Below are 13339 nucleotides of genomic sequence, written 5' to 3'. Positions count from 1 at the left end.
TTAGCGTTAAAATGCCAGTTTGCATTATCAAAACTCGGGAAACGTATGAACTATTATAGATTGCTGGAAAGCTCAAGATGTCCACTTTCCAACACAATTAAGAGCGCTGCAATTGGGCTTCTGTAGCTCCAGAAAATCCATTTCGAGTGCAGGGAGGTCAGAATCCAACAACATCTGCAGTCATTTTTCAGCCTCTGAATCAGATTTTTGCTCAAGTCTCTCAATTTTAGCCAGAAAATACCTAAAATCACAGAAAAACACACAAACTCATAGTAAAGTCCAGAAATGTGATTTTTGCTTAAAAACTAATAATTATATACTAAAAACTAACTAAATCATACCAAAAACTACCTAAAAGTAATGCCAAAAAGTGTATAAATTATCCGCTCATCGGTCCTTCAACATGTTGAACCAAAGGCAAGCTCAACAACAGGAAGCCCTCCAAAAGTTAATTAAAATACAAGCACACCAAGGTGCACACATTCATGAGATGCATCGGAAGCAAAGGGAACAGGCAGATATATTTGATGAGTACAGAGCATTCTCAGAAGGGGTTTACATGAGTGGGACTGCATATAATATAAATACTAAAGCCAGGCTTGGATATTTGGTTGGACAACTACCCACATTGCACCATGGGATCACAAGGTATGAGGCATCCAGGACGAATTGGCACGGGTGGAAAAAGAAATAGCAGAAAAGAGTCATGAATCAGTGAGGAATGCACTAGAGGATTGGAAAAGGGCTAGAATGACACGAATGCAAGGAAGCACAAGTGGACACAAAGAGGGAACCCCAATGAAAAAGGACAAGAATTGGGATGGACACGAGCATCCCAATGAGTAAAAGGTGGTGGAGTTTCCTTTCTTCTTTTTCAAGTCTAAAAAAATAAGGAAAATCATGTATGAAATAGAACATGCTTCCATGATAGCTTAGGACTTTTAATTCTGTCTTCAAGTTTCATATCTTAAGTTGGTGTTTTACTAGCTAGTTCCCTACTTCCACCCTCATCCTGCTTAAATGTATGCTTGTCCCTTGGATTAAATAAAAGAGAATGTTATGAAAAACAAGAGTGGAGTCCAAGTTATAGAATAAAGTCCCAATGTGTGTGGTGGTAATTAGTTAGCTAAGTTGGTTCATCAATAAGGTACAAGGGCAATTATGTGTCCTAAACTTTATGCTTGAAAATGCATGCTATGAGACTAGCTGAATAACAAGTCCCCAATAAGAAACAAATGATAAGGCATGAAAAAGAAAAGAAAGAAGAGAAGAGAAGAGAAAGGAAAGAACATGAAATACGGCTAGGCACCAAGAGTTTGAATCTTGAGACATGTGTTTGTGGTGTTTTTGTGCAAAGGATCTTCTTGGATGAATAAGTCTTAGGAGTGCTTCATCACTTGGTAACTTGGGTTAACTAACCCGGGATTATCAACTGAAAATCCACTGTCAAGAGCAACCTTGCTAGAAAGCATTTAGTAACCCAAAGAGGTGCTGGACACCAAGGTCTCAAGGAAGAAAATAACAAACCATATGCCTGTGGTGTGTATGTGTGGAGGAGAGACTTGTGGGAGTAGGTCCTTAGGGGTGTTTCAACACCTAGTACCTTGAACCAACTGGTTCGGGAGTGCTGGCTGAAAGCTTATCATAAAGAGTTGCCTCAACACAAAGCACTTAGCCTAAGAAAGTAATGCTAAAAAAAGGGGGATCAGTAAATAAGAGTCTCATAGAATGCAACCAAGTGAGTGTTCAAGGGCATGTTAAGGGCTTAGAAGCTAGCAAAGGTAATGAACCTAAGTTACTATACATGAAACCCCATGAACCAAGGACTTGACTTCTATAAATAAGGACTTGTTTATCTTGTACATTCATTCTTTCTTATGTTTTAGTACTTGCTTAGGGACAAGCAAGGTTTAAGTTTGGTGTTGTGATGCCAGGGCATCTTAGCCAGTTTCACTAGCCTTTTCTTTACATATTCTAGGTTGTTTCATGCATTTTCTTTGGTAATAAGCAAGTTTTTGGGTGAATATGCACTTACATCTTGATTCAAGCAAACATTGTGAACTTTACATGATTTCATGAGAAAAATGCACGAATTAAATGTCAATTTAGATGATGCGGGATCTTATAATCTAGAACAAAGCGTTGATGCACTTTGTTTGTTTGATTTCAGGCCAAATGAAGCATAGAAGAGCCACGTTAGTAGCCATGTTAGTACTACTAACATGGTCACTAACGTAGAAAGGGAGCAAGCTTGCAACGTTAGTGGTAAAATTAACACCACTAACGTCTTTGAAGGCCAACTTAGCCTACGTTAGTTGCCACGTTAGAGGCATTAACGTGGGGACTAACGTGGAAGAAAGAAGAAGCTCCAACGTTAGTGGTGAAGTTAACACCACTAATGTTACAAAGGCTATGAACACCACGTTAAGGGTCACGTTAACACCATTAACGTGAGCTCTAACGTGGAGCAAGAAGGATCGCCAATGTTAGTGACACTAACTTTGTCACTAACGTTGAAACCAGCCAAGTTTGCCTACGTTAATGGCCACGTTAGTACCACTAACGTAGGAGGTAACATAGAGCAAGGATAAGAAGCCAACGTTAGTGACACTAACTTTGTCACTAACATTGGAGATGGCCAATATGCCCACATTAGTGGCCACGTTAATGCCATTAACGTGAGCACTAACGTGGAAGGGAGGAAATTTTGTAACGTTAGTGACAAAGTTAGTGTCACTAACGTCTTCGTGTCATGGCATGCCTATGTTAATAGCCACGTTAGTAACACTAATGTGTACCATTAACGTGGGAGAAAGGCAAGGTTGTAGCATTATTGGCAAAGTTAGCGCCAATAACGCTAGCGAAGGATAGGAAAAGCTACGTTAGTGGTCACGTTAGTGCCACTAACGTGTGAGTTAACGTAGCTCAAATGGGTTGGAACGTTAGTGACAAAGTTAGTGTCACTAACGTCTTCGAACCAGGATTTATACTTAACGTTAACACCACTAACACCTTGACGAAACGTGAACCATGCCTGACTCAACTTCTTTCTGCAAGCAATGCTAAGCCCACTGAAGTCTGTAACTGCTTCAACTGAAGATCAAAGGCCCAAATCCAAGACTTGCAGAGCTGATAGAAGATTAGAGGAGTAGTATATAAAGGAGTAGTTTTGAACTAGAAAGGGGAATTGGAGTTTGGATCTGGGTATCCAAGACTTGTAAACACTCTGTATATTTACTTTCTCTGCAATTTAGTTTACTTTACAATACACTCTTCATTTCTGCTTTCCATTTCCAGAGCTATGAACAACTAAACCCCTTTTTATTGGGTTAGGAAGCTCTGTTGTAATTTGATGGATCAATTGTAGTTTTTATTCTTCTTCCTCTTTCTTTTCTCTTGATTTTACTAGAAAGCTTTCGATCTTCATCCAATTGGTTAGTTATCTTGGAAAAGAAGCTCTCCATACTTGGATTTCCTCGGAACCTTGGAAGAGGAATGAGGAGATCATGCTAGAAATGCTTTCTCATGCTGGACCAGATTGGGGTTTGGATGGATATAGTGACATATAATCCTACCAACACTTTGATTTGGGAATACATGTGGTATAATCAGTGACCAAACTTCGTCTCTTCCCATGAGCAATTAAATTAAGGAATTGGGTAATTGTTCAAGCTTAGAGAGATTGGGTTGCCAAGGAATTGGGATCCAATCACTTAATATTGCCAAGGAGATCAATGAATGCATTGATTGAGGAAGAGATGAAGATGAACTTGATCCAGAGAATACAACATCTCATAAGCCCAATGAATCCCCTATTTCTGATCTTACCTGTTCTCATTAGTTTCTGCTATTTACTTTGATGTTCATCTCCCCAAATCCCCATTTAAGATTCTGCAATTTACTTTTGTGCAATTTACATTCCACTATTTACTTTTAGCATTTACATTCCCTGTCATTTACCTTTCCCGCCATTTAATTTTCTGCAATTCTCAACTCAACTCTGCTTAGCCCAACTAGAACACTCCTCTAATTAAAGTTGCTCGACCAATCAATCCTTGTGGGATTTGAGCTCACTTTATTGTGAATTTTTATTTGATGACAATTCGTTATACTTGTCGAGGAAAATTTGTAGCAATACAAGTTTTCGTGCATGACTTCTCCATGAGAAAGGAGCTGTATGAACATGATGGAGTTTGTAATTTATAGTTTATATTTTGGAGATTTATAATTTCTTATTTTTCTCGTTAGGGTTCTTCAATGTGTCTTGTTAGTTTGTACTTTAAAGTTTATACATTGAAGATTTATAAAGCAATCTTAGTTAAATGAAAGATATTTGAACTATCTATGTTATTATATATTACATAAATGTTGACATGCTGAGTAAATTAGTTAATATATTAATTAATTAAAAAATAATATAATTTGGCAAATTATGCGTGTAATCTATATTAAAAAAATTATTACAAAAATAAATAGTGTTTTGTAACTAAAGAAAAAAATGTTACAAAATCAAGTTACATTTTGTAACAAAATTTTATGATAGGAAAAAATATATTGTCACCAAAAATATTTTGAAGATCAAAATTTGTTATCACTTTTGTAATGACTTTTGATTTTTTGTATTAGAAAAATTTGTTACAAAATATTACTTTGAATTGTAACAATTTCATTTTTTGTTATGAGGGAGGGGTAGGGTTCGATTATGAGGAAGGGAAGAATGGTTTGGAATAGTTTGAATTTGAAGTGCGTGGGGTTGGTGGGAATTGAATGAGGGAGATTATGATGGGTGTTGGGAAGAGGAAAAGGTGACGTAGATATGATTGGTGAGGTGTGGAGAAGAGGGAATCTGGGGTGTGGGTTTCTAGCTTTAGAAAGTAGAAGGGAGAAAAAGGTGGGGTAGGTGGAGATTTTGTGTGGACCCACTGGCCTGAGAAAGCTGCAAAACATCACTTACCTACCCCTACCTGGCATTCAACGCCAGAATTGGGCATTGAATGCCCAAAGGGGGGTAAGAGGCAACTTTGGCTGCTCCTTGTAGGGCGTTGAACGCCCAGCGTTGCTCCCTGGCTGGCGTTCAATGCCAGCATTCCTGTCCCCTTGGGGCATTGAACACCCAAAACGGTCTCTTTCTGGCGTTCAACGCCAGGTTCTTACTGCCTGAAGGGCGTTAAATGCCCATTTTTCTCCTTGTCTGGCGTTCAACGCCAGTAAGGGGGTCTCCCTAGGGTGTTCTATTTTTAGTTATGGATATCTTTGTCACTGTTCTAAGTGTTACACATGATCACCAGCATCAAAAGGCAAAGAAGAACTATAGAGAATGAACTAAGACAAAATCAAATGAGAATAAACAAAAAGAAAAGAAACGATAATACTCTAATTATGGTTGGGTTACCTCCTAACAAATGCTTATTTTCCGTCATTAGCTTGACGGATAACTCCATTACTGATGACTTGCATCCTTTACTCTTTTTACCTATTTAAAAGGACCATAAAAAGAACACATATTTATTGTTTCAATGCAATTCCATGCATCAAATGATATATATTTTGGTACATTGCCTTAAAATAGGTTTGTGTTGAATTTCATGTGAAAGAGCTTTAAAAATGGAAGAAAACAATGAAGAATGCTAAGCGTATGAAATGGGCGTGCCACTTAGAGCAAACGCCATGAAAATGTGTGGGCGTGGCACGCCAGTAATGATTTCCAAAGAAGCATGTTTGGCTTTTAATAAGGGTGTAACACGCTAGTATCATTTTCCAGAGAGCATTGTTGAAGGCCACAAAAGGGGCATGGCACGCCAGGCTGGGCGTGGCACGCCAAGTTCATCACACACCATTGGCGTGCCACTTGAACGATTGGGCGTGGAATTCCAGTTCATCATTCCAGAAGGGGACAACCACTTTGGCGTGCCACTTGGTATCGAAGGCGTGGCACGCCAACTCTGGCCCATCATTTGGGTATGACACATGAAGACCCAGGCATGGCACGCGAAGCTTGCAGGAGTCACCTTAAGATGGGTGTGCCACTTGAACATCAAGGTGTGGCACACCAGTACAAGTTTTCAGAGAAGAGGTTGAAGGTCCAAACACTTAGGCGTGCCACTTGGTGTCGAAGGCATAGCACACCAGCTCTCATTCTCACTTGGGCGTGCCATTTGAAGACCCAGGCGTGGCACGCCAACACTAGAGAAGGCCAAGCAAAGCTGGGCGTGCCACTTGAGGTCGAAGACATGGCACCCCAACCCTCATTAATTACCTAGGCGTGCACTTGAATGCTGGGCATGGCACGCCAGACCCTGGGCATGCCACGCTAGTTCAAAGCTCCAAGGAAGAGCCTAGGCGTGCAACTTGAGCTCAAAGCATGGCATGCCAGGCTAACCAAGGTCCCAAGAAGACCCTGGGTGTGCAACTTGGGCTCAAAGGCATGGCATGCCACGCTAGCCAACACTCAAGAAGACCCTGGGCATGCCATTTGGGCTCGAAGGTGTGGCACGCCAAGGATGCCAACACAAGGGGCGTGCCACTTGAAGAGTTGGGCGTGGCACGTCAAGCCAAATTAGAGGCTAGGTGTGGCACGCCACTTAAACGCCAGTCACACGCCAGGCCTGAAAGGTCATGTTTTTTGAGTTTTTCATTTCCCTTCAATTGTAATTTTCTTTTCCTTTTTGAATTTTCTTAATTCTAGTGATAGGAGTAGTATAAATACCCCCTGGAAGTACTGAATAGGGGGTTGGATTGGATTGGTATTGCTAAGTTTAGATCTAGTTTTACTTTACACTTTATCTCTTCCATCTCTTGTACTTTTCTCTAAGCTATGAATAGCTAAACTCCCTCTCATTGGGAGAGGAAGCTCTGTTGTAATTGATGGACTAATAAAAGTGAATTTCTTCTTCTCTTCATCTTCTCTTTGATTTGCTAGAAAGAATTTCGTTCTTCATGCTAGTGTTCAATCATCTTGGGAAAGAGGTTGAATACAAAATGGGTTTCATAGGAACCTTGGAAAAGAAAACATGAAACCATGCTTGAAATCCATTCTCACACTTGAGAAGAATCTGGGTTTTGGTGATTGGATATGGTGACATATAATCCATCCATTATATGGATCTCTGAGGATGTGCGGTATAATCAGGGACGAAGCATATCTCTCTTCATGAGCAATTAGAGCAAGGAATTGGCTAATGGTCAAGATTTGAGAGATTCAGTTACCAAGGGAGTAGGACTCAATCAATCATGATTGCCAAGAGGACAATGAGTTTCATGATTGAAGATGAGATGAACTGAATTTAATCCAAAGAGATCAACACCTCCTAATCCTAATGAATTCCCCTATTCTTATCATCCACATTCTTTATAACTTTCATTTACGTTCTGCTAATTCCCCTTCCCATTTACTGTTCAGTCATTTATATTTCTGTGCTTTACATTCTTACCATTTCCATTTCTGCACTTTATTGCTTTCCTTTATTTTCATGTTCTTTATGATTCTGAAATTTAATTTACAGTACTCAATGCTCTCTATTTGATTAGCTTAACTAATTAACTCATTAGCTAACATTGCTCAATCAATCAATCTCTGTGGATACGATCCCACTCCTAGTGGGTTATTACTTGACGACAATTTGGTGTGCTTGCCAAAGAATAGATTCATTTTTTTAGGGAGTGAATTCCGGTCACCATGTTTTATGGCGCCGTTGCCGGGGATTGATTTGAATTGACAGTGATCAAGTGAATGAGCAGTTAGATTAAGCATTTTTTTATTTTATTCTTTTAAAATTTCCTTTAGAATTCTCTATTTTCTTTGCCTATATACTAACACTAACAAGAGCACACTAACTGTTTGTTATTTTGCCTCAATTAGTTTAGCTCACCCACCCTTCTTCCCAAAGGTGTTAACACTTTCCTTTCATGATTCTGTTTTGTGTATGACAGGGAGACGAGGAGTTGACATCTCCTACGACTCTGAACCAGAGAGAACATTCTTGAGACTGAGAAGAGAAGCAGTAGCCAGAGGTAAAAGAGTGGTTGGTGAAGAAGAAGAAGAAGAAGAAGGTCCAACTCAAACCATGGAATGAGAAGCACACAACCACCATGAAGAAGCTGTTGGCAACGATGCTCCACAAGAAAGGAGGGTGCTAGGCTCCTACATAAATACCAACCCTGGGAATTGTGGGAGTAGCATCCTGAGGCCCAGCATAAATGCCAACAATTTTAAGCTCAAGCCACAACTCATAACTCTTGTTCAGAATAATTGTTCCTTTGGAGGGAATGCACATGAGGACCCTAATCAACATCTGACTACATTTCTGAGGATTTGTGACACTATAAAGACCAATGGTGTTCATCTAGACATTTACAAATTGCTCTTGTTTCCCTTCTCTCTTAGGGACAAGGCATCAAAGTGGCTGGAATCATTTTCCAAAGAAAGCCTCACCACTTAGAAAGATGTTGTTAACAAGTTCCTAGCAAAGTTCTACCCTCCACAAAGAATCAAAAGACTGAGAGATGAGGTCCAGACTTTTAGACAACAAGATGGGGAGACTCTCTATGAAGTCTGGGAGAGATATAAAGATTTGACAAGGAAATGCCCCCCAGACATATTTAATGAGTGGGTGCAATTGCACATCTTCTATGAGGGACTGTCATATGACTCTAAGAAGGCTCTAGACTACTCCTCTGGAGGATCACTTAACAAGAAGAAGACAGTCGAAGAGGCCATAGACATAATAGAGACTGTTGCCAGCAATGAGTATTTCTATGCCTTTGAAAGGATCCATAAGAAGGGAGTAATGGAGCTCAATTCCATGGATGCTTTGTTAGCTCAAAACAAGATGATCACAGCTCAACTAGCAGCTCTAACTAAACTAATAGATAAGAATCAAGTCTCAGCTGTCCAAGCTCAAGCACCCCCACAAGAGGAAGAATTCCCATAAGTTGAAGAGGAATGGGAGCAAGCCAACTATGTGAATAACTCTTCTAGACCACCATATGACTCCAATGCCAAGACATACAACCCAGGTTGGAGGAACCACCCAAATTTTGGGTGGAGAAACCTGCAAAACCACAATCAAGACCACAAACCATACCAGTGCAGCCAACACAATAACCACAATTCTAACCATCAACCAAGCAATAATAGACCCCACCACAACTCACAAAATGCACCTTACCATCCCAACCAACAACCATACAAAAGCCAACCCAAAGATACTTCACCCCCAACTATGCAACCCTGTGATATCAAAAGCAACTTTGCAAGATTGGAAGCTGCCAGAGCACAACTAAATGGGACCATTACCATTGTTGCAGATAGACAAGTGGAAGCTGACAAAAAGATAGATGCACTTCAAGAGGAGGTTAGGTCCAACATAAGGAACCAAGGGGCAGCCATTTCAAAATTGGAAGCATAGCTAGGGACCTTGTCTAAACAGCTGCCAATGCCCATTGATAAACCACTATTTTATGGTTTATCTTGTGCTTAATTGAGTGGATTTTATCAACTCTTTACCCACTTATTCATACTATTTGCATGGTTTTACATTTGCCTTCCTAATTATGTGCTTGATTGAAAACATGCTTCTTTGACCTTAAGTTCCCTATGTTTAATCCTCTCTTATTACCATTAGATGCCTTGATATGTGTGTTAAGTATTTTCAGATATTATAGGGCAAGAATGGCTCAGAGGATGGAAAGGAAGAATGTAAAAATGGAAGGAATACAAGAAGTTGGAGAAACTGCTAAGTTGTCCAGTCTGACCTCTTCGCACTCAAGTAGCTATAACTTTAGCTACAGAGGTCCAAATGACGCGGTTCTAGCTGCGTTGGAAAGCTAAGGTCCGGGGCTTCGATTTGATATATAATATGCAATAGTTGCTTTGACGCTAGACGACGCGAACGCGTGATCCACGCGGACGCGTCGCATCTGCAAACTTCAATCCGCGCGGCCTCATGGGCGACGCCTCCGCGTCACTTGCCCGCGACCTGAACGTACCAGAATATGCAGGGGGCGATTTCTGGGCTATTTTGACCCAGTTTTCGGCCCAAAAAACACAGATTAGAGGCTATAAAGTGGGAGAATGCATCCATTTATCATGAGGCTCTCATAATTCATAATTTTAGGATTAGATGTAGTTTTTAGGGAGAAAGGTTCTCTCCTCTCGCTTAGGATTAGGATTAGAATTAGGATTTCATCTTCTTCAATCACAGGTTCAATATTCCTTTTATATATTTTTCCAATTTAGTTTATGAACTCTTTATGTTTGGATTGATTTTCTTAATTAATGTTATTTGAGGTATTTCAGTTTATGATTGTTTTATTTATATGAATGCTATTGATTTAATTTAGATATTTTCCATTTTGGCTTTGGTTAAACAATTGGTGACTCTTGAGTTATCAAACTCATTGTTGATTGAAAATTGGAACTCTTCAAGAATTAATTCGAGATCTAATAACTCCAACTTTTCCCAAGGAAAGACTGGGACTTGAGGATTCGAATTAATTCATCCACTTAACTTACCTTCATAGTTAGATGTTAACAAAGTGGGAGAAAAATCCAATTCTCATCATAATTGATAAGGATAACTAGGATAGGACTTCCAGTTCTTCATACCTTGCCAAGAGATTTTATTATTGTTAATTTATTTTACTTGTCATTTAAATATACCTGTGCCCATTGCCCAAACTTCAAAACCCCGATTTACAATCTTTATAACCAATAATAAGAACATACCTCCCTGCAATTCCTTGAGAAGACGACCCGAGGTTTAAATACTCGGTTATCAATTTTAAAGGGGTTTGTACTTGTGACAACCAAAACGTTTGTATGAAAGGACTTTTGTTGGTTTAGAAGCTATACTTGCAACGGAAATTTATTCTGAATTCTAGACCACGCAAAAGTTCTCTCATCAAAATGGCGCCGTTGCCGGGAAATTGTAAACGTGTGCCTTATTATTGGTTATTTTAAATATAAAAAAAAATTCAGATTTTTATTTTAAAATTTTATCTTATCTTATCTTATTTTTTTCAAAATTCAATTTTTTTTAAATCATCTCTTTTTCAAAATATTTTCTTTTTGTTAGTTTTTGTTTTTATTTTCTCTCACTACTATCAACTCTCACCCCTTTGGCTATGAGTCTGGTTACAATTATGTTGCAGGAAGAAGAAATTATAATGAGAACAGGCATCAAGATTGGAACAATCAAAGATGGGAGGAGCCACAAGGATTTGATCAACCCTCATGGCAACAACCACCTCCAATGGACTATCAACAACCATCACCATATGCCTATGAACCCTCTCCTCAACATGACTTTGGACTACTATACTCACAAGCCCCTTTTCGCCATTCACCTCCATATGACCCTAACCTTCAACCACCATATCAACCACCTTATGAGCCATATAAACCATATATAGAACCACTCCAATTCCAACCCAATTACTCACAAGAACCACCACTTCAATATTCACCATCTCCATATCCATCAATCCAAGAGCACTATGATCCTATTTATGACAGCCGAGCGCATCAAGAGACAAAGGATCGTTTCAAGGAAACAGTGGATCGATTTCAGGCAACCCTTCATCAATTGGAGCAAGCGATAAATCAATTAGCTTCCCGTCATTCAAACACTCAAGGAACCCCCATGGATTCATGTGGACAATCTAATGAAGAACGTAGCATGAAGGAGATACTAGAAACTCCAGTGAACAGTACGGAACATGACTTTGTACTGGAACAAGTGGCGGAAGCCAGAATTATTGAAGAAGAAGAAGTGGTTGAAGACTTAGGAGATGCAGAACCTCCATGGGAAAGTCCAGTCATAGAACCCCCTTCCAAGACGTTCGAAATTGATGCTGAGGAGGGTGTACAACCTCCAAGGCATATCACAGTTGAAGACTTGGAAGAGGTTGATCAAGAGATGGAGATTCAAGAAGAAGAAGCACAACCTCCCATGCCCTTGGAAAGCAATGAAGAGGAGATTGAATTGGAAGAAAGCCACCAAGAGGAAGAGGTTAAAATTGAAGAAGCTTACAAAGAGGTGGAAGTTGTCAGAGAAGAGCACAAGGGAGTGGAGCTTGCAAATTCATTAGAAATATCTCTCCCAAGACCATTACCGTCCAACACAACATTCAAGTGGGTAAAATTCCTATCCTTATCCTTTACTTTCCCACTTGAATATGGGCTACTAGAGACGAATGGTCAGCTTAGAGCTTTTTTTGGCATTAAGAGTAAAAGGAAGATGGTCAGTGGTAAGAATTGTCCTGCAAGGTTCATTATGGTTGGAAGCTTTAAGTTTAAATGCAAAGGTTGGTGTAGAGCTCAACTGAATGGGTCTAGGAAGTTGTTTGGCTGCTTCAGTAAGAATTCAAACTGCTTGCCACCCGGATGGAACAATATTGCTCAACAAGAAGACGGGTGTAAAAGCAAGGTTTGGGACCCCGGAATTCATTCTGGCAATCAACACTCTTAGGGCCTTGTTACTTGCTTTAACTTACTTGAAGGCTTTCTGTGCCTAGTTTGGGATCCCGGAGGCTACTGGAATTCCAAACATTGGTGGAGATTCCTGGATGAGTTCAAGCACAAGCCACCATAACAGGGAGCTCACCAAATGTCCAACTTAAGGACTTTAACTAAAAGTGCTAGGTGGGAGACAACCCACTATGGTATGATCGTTCCTTTTTCATTTTTATTTAGTTTTATTTGTTTTCGAGTGTTATTTTATTTTATTATATTGAACCCGGAGTTTTGCATCATATTCATATTAACACTGCATTCTGCATTTTTTCAAATTCAAAAAAAAAACACGCACGCGACACGGCAGCGTCGCTGACGCGTCCGCGTCACCAGTGCAATGGGAAGAAAAGAAAACGAATAGAAAGTCACGCGAGAGCGTGGCTGGAGGCGCGCCTTTAGCATAATTTGACCCCACGCGACCGCGTCATGTGGAACTTTGGCCTCCCACGTGACCGCGTCACCCATGCAGCCGCGTGCCATGAAAATCAACGTCAAAAAGGTGCATGGCCGAAAGTTGTGCTGGAATTGGGCTGGACTCGTGCTAGAAGCCCAAGCCCTCCCACACGAACACGTGCCCCACGCGGCCGCGTCGTCTTTCAAAAATGGCCATCCACGCGATCGCGTCACCCATGCGACCGCGTCACCTAGATTTTTGGCAAAATGCAATTCAAACAGAGAGTTGTGCGAATGCAAGGCTGCACTCGCGCCACTAGCACAAATCAGGTGACGCGATCGCATGACCCACGCGTCCGCGTCGCCTGACCTTATTGCGCACCACGCGGCCGCGTCACCCACGCGACCACGTCACCAGCGTCGCACACCTTA

The sequence above is a fragment of the Arachis stenosperma genome, chromosome 3, assembly GCF_014773155.1.
Source record: "Arachis stenosperma cultivar V10309 chromosome 3, arast.V10309.gnm1.PFL2, whole genome shotgun sequence".
NCBI classification, from domain to species: domain Eukaryota; kingdom Viridiplantae; phylum Streptophyta; class Magnoliopsida; order Fabales; family Fabaceae; genus Arachis; species Arachis stenosperma.
This window is presented reverse-complemented; position numbering follows the sequence as displayed.